Raw genomic sequence first — 4670 nt, forward strand, 5'->3', positions numbered from 1 at the left:
TTTGGTGGACCATCTTTAGAGTTGTACATAAGTTGGAAGTCTGATGGATATCCACCTACCATGTTATTGAGACAGTAGGGCTCTTGGATCAATAGCACATCTATGTTTTCCTCAAGGATTCGGTGCGCCAGTTGGTCTGGAACTATTCTTGCTCTTTGCCCATTTAACTGTAGTATTTTTATGTCTCTGTACTGTGTTCCTGTCTGCATTCTTCTTCCTCGTTGTGGAACTCCATTGTTGTTATTGTCCATAGTCAATTCTACTGTTTTGTATTGTCTTGATCCTAATGTATTCTGGGCATGTTTTATCAGTCACTGCGTGAGTATGCGGCTTCTTCACACGCTTGCAGTTTGCACATTGGGCCTGTTGGTTCTTTTTTGTGCATTCTTTGAAAGTGTGTCCTGATTCTGCACAGTGGCCACAGGTAGTTTCTGCATTCTTACACTTTGCTGCTGTGTGTCCATGACCCTGGCATTTAAAGCATCTGCTTATATTGTTATAGTCCTGCACTTTGTGAGAGGTGCAATTTATGTATATGCGACCTTGTTCAGATAGACTGTTCCACACCTTCGTTGTTACTTCCAGCACTAGGTTTGTCTCTTCCCTGTTTCTTGGACCAGTCCTAAACAGTACCTTGGTACCCTCCATAACCTCCTCCCTCTGAATGTTAAGTCTTGCGAGGTTTCTCTCATATAATTCCATTTTCAATTCCTCCTCATTTGTGTTCCTCGGAACATCAAAGATTATTATCTTCGGATTTCTCCTCTTTGGATCTGAGACTGTTAATCCAGATTGTGTGACTTCACCACACTTCCTGATTTTATCAACATCCTGGTCATTAGGGACTTCGAGGACAATGCCATTTCCTCTGGTCTTCTTGCATCTTGATATGCGAACATCCTTCAGCGATGTTGAAATAAGGTTTCTTACAGTTTCTTCCACTTCCTCCCCAGTTTTTTGATAACCTTCTGCTGGCTTGATCATTAGCACTTTCGAATGTTGCGTTTTTATGGGCTGTTGTTTAGGTGCTGGTTTTGCAGCTGCCTTGCTGGCATAGCTTTCGACCTCTGATGAAGCTTTTGTTTTCAGGGTCTTCACGCACATTAACTCTGTTTTGAGTTCTAGGATCTCCATCTGATACTTCTTTAGTATCTGCTCGTATTCAGATAGCTTCCCTAGAATGAATCTCTTTTGTCCATTGTTTATCTTGTTTGTGTCATTAAAAATGAAGGCTTCCATCTCTTCCCTGATGTTCATCATTTCCTGGAGATCTGAGCATCTTCCTGAGTCCTCCTTGTCTGTAGTGACCACAGAGTTAGCACCAGGTTCATTAGCTGCTCCGAGACTCTCTTTGCTGAGCCCCATTTTGGGGCAGTTCCTCTGGTGTGCTCAGTCCTTTAGGCCGTGATATCGCTAGAGGGCGTTAATGGCTCGTAGACAAGTCGATTCTCACCGTCCAAGACACTACCCTATCTGCTAAATATGATGCCTAATCTATCATAGAATTACGAGATGTAACAGTAATTTTTGCACTGCTTTTTGCTACAATCGTGACTGAAATTTAAGTCATTTAGTTTCTCAGACTATTTAGCAAGTGATGGAAAGCAAGATCATGTTAGAGCAAGGGGAAGACAACACCATCAATGTATTACCTAATAAGATTTTAAGAGCTATTGTATCGGTAGAAAACTTGCAGTTTAGTGTCACTGCTTGTATGCACGCGCACGCTGGCTACTCAGCACACACAAGATTCCTTTTAAAACCTAAAAGCCTAACCTATAGCACAAGAGACATCTTTAAACACTAAACACTGGTTTGAATGAGAAGGAAGTAAGCTACAGAATGATGTTCACAATGGTTAACTGCTATCTGCTAAATATGTTGCCTAATCTATCATAGAATTATGAGATGTAACCAAAAAAAAAAAAAAAAAAAAAAAAAAAAAAAAAAAAATAAAATAAAATAATTTGCAGTGCTTTTTGCTACACTCGTGACTGAAATTTAACTCATTTAGTTTCTCAGACTTATTTAGCAAGTGATGGAAAGCAAGATTATATTTGGACAATGGGAAGACTACACTATCAATGTATTACCTAATAAGATTTTAAGAGCTACTGTATCATAGAAAACTTGCAGTTTTCTGTCACTGCTCGTATGCACGCGTACGCTGGCTACTCAGCACACACAAGATTCCTTTTAAAACCTAAATGCTTAACCTACAGCACAAGAGACATCTTTAAACACTAAACACTGGTTTGGAATGAGAAGGAAGTAAGCTACAGAATGATATGCACAATGGTTATATGTGGCTTTGGTGACGGCATCAATTTTGCCGATTACTGTATCCACATTCCGGCAAACTGCACGGTACACACGACATCACTTTCACAAGCCTTAATCCTAAACTAACACAACCAAAAAAAAAAAAAAAAAAAAAAAAAAAAAAAAAAAAAAAAAAAAAAAAACCAGAAGTAACAACCTATCATCTACGGGAGAGTTTGTTTCTTGAATAGTATCTTAAGAACAGGGGTAGCGGAAGGAAAAATCGGATGCGCATGCCTCCCAGCCGAGCGGTACGCACTGCTCCACTATTTTAATTTTAGTTACTAATGTTACACGCCATTGGCACCGAGGAAGACATAATATGAAGATAGACGAATCTCACGTACTAGAAAAATATTTATACATATACTATTGGTGAGTAAGCAGCGGCAGGGTTCCGATTTATGTGAACCCGCGTTTAGGCATGCGGGTACTGTCGCTCACACTGGACAAAAGTGGCTGCTGTTCGGAAAGTGTGAGAGAGACCTAGCCTTTTCTCGCTGTGGACCGAGAGGGTAATAAATGGTCTTCTAGTCAGTGCACATGGCATTTACCTTCAACTTATTTCTGTATTGGGTAACAGTTTCTAAACCGCGTGAAGGACTGCGGACTGTGACAGAAAACATACGGTATGTCTTACTCCATGAAAGGAAAGTACTTCTTAAACTGCTCCATTTGAGAGGGGTTAAGCTGGGTACACGGCCCTGATGCTCAGTTTTTTGCTCGAGAAGGCGCTGACCCTATTTATACGAGTGACCAGACACAGCGCGGCAAGCGCGGCTGAACGGCAACGCGTGTGCGCGCGGCCGTAGGGAAAACCGATATAATTGCTAAATCTTGAAAGAGACACCCTAATTTTCCTACGTCGTCTGATGGAGCATGGGGACGTTTACAAACCGGTGGGCTCAGATTTTTTCCTCCGCCCGGTTTTTGGGTGATTATCGGCAACTTCCGGTCACCACGTGGTTACCACGTGTTCTTCGCTACGATTGTCTGTAACTTTGAAACTAACAAAGGAAAAGACACTTCTTTAGGCACTATCTGATAGAGAAAAATCTCAAGAATACAGCTGTGTGCTTGGAAGTTGGCTAACCCCTTGCACTGGACGGATGGGAACGGATTTCTAAACACACGCGGAACGCGCGGCAGACAAAGGGCAGCACATGACCACCAAAGGAGCAGTTCCAGGGCACAGTGGACCACTTTACCGTGTATTATCAACTGAAATACGGTTATAGCACCCCTTCAGTCCCACTCAGGTGGAAAAATCCCCGAAATTTAGGTACATCATGGGACTGGGAAAACATAGATAATTAGAAAAAACGGATAGAAATACCTGTTGGATGATGCAGGTAATGCATCAGCGACGTTGCACGATGTAGTCTGCGTCGATGAAGCACTTCACAAACACCAAAAACTCGATAAATAAGCCGAAAAACACGGAAATTTCGAATTTCAAAAATGTCACGATAACTCAAAAACGGTTTGAGCGACGGCGAAAAAAGTTCTACACACGTTGTATGGTCACAGCGCGAAGCTCTGTGCCAAATTTCAGATCGATCGCACACGTTTTTCCCACCCAAAACGCCGAAGGAACGGGAGCGCAAGCGACGCTCGACCGCACGCACCGAAGACGCGGAGTAGATAGGGACAGCGGGAATCTCGTTAATCCATTCATGCGCGTCACTAATTAGATGACGAGGCATTTGGCTACACTAAGAGAGTCATAGTTACTCCCGCCGTTTACCCGCGCTTGCTTGAATTTCTTCACGTTGACATTCAGAGCACTGGGCAGAAATCACATTGCGTCAACACCCGCTAGGGCCATCGCAATGCTTTGTTTTAATTAGACAGTCGGATTCCCCCAGTCCGTGCCAGTTCTGAGTTGATCGTTGAATGGCGGCCGAAGAGAATCCGCGCACCCGCGCGCCCCCGGAGGAGCACGCTAAGGCGGACGCGGCCTCGCAGCAAGGAAGATCCGTGGGAGGCCAAGGCACGGGACCGAGCTCGGATCCTGCACGCAGGTTGAAGCACCGGGGCGCGAACGCCGCGCAGGCGCGCGCATCCTGCACCGCCGGCCAGCACGAGGCCGACCAACGGCGAGAGCAGACCACGCCCGCGCTAAACGCCCGCACTTACCGGCACCCCTACGGCACTCACCTCGCCCAGGCCCGGCACGTTAGCGCTGACCCACTTCCCGACCAAGCCCGACACGCCCCGATCCTCAGAGCCAATCCTTATCCCGAAGTTACGGATCCAATTTGCCGACTTCCCTTACCTACATTATTCTATCGACTAGAGGCTCTTCACCTTGGAGACCTGCTGCGGATATGGGTACGAACCGGCGC

General features: G+C 44.9%; 1 pseudogene; it reads right to left on the reverse strand.

The window, feature by feature from the left end:
• Positions 1-3948: 3948 nt before the first annotated feature.
• LOC126435793 (large subunit ribosomal RNA) overlaps positions 3949-4670 on the reverse strand; it is a 2972-nt pseudogene continuing 2250 nt past the window's right edge.

The sequence above is a fragment of the Schistocerca serialis genome, unplaced genomic scaffold (genome assembly GCF_023864345.2).
Source record: "Schistocerca serialis cubense isolate TAMUIC-IGC-003099 unplaced genomic scaffold, iqSchSeri2.2 HiC_scaffold_1219, whole genome shotgun sequence".
Classification (NCBI taxonomy): domain Eukaryota; kingdom Metazoa; phylum Arthropoda; class Insecta; order Orthoptera; family Acrididae; genus Schistocerca; species Schistocerca serialis.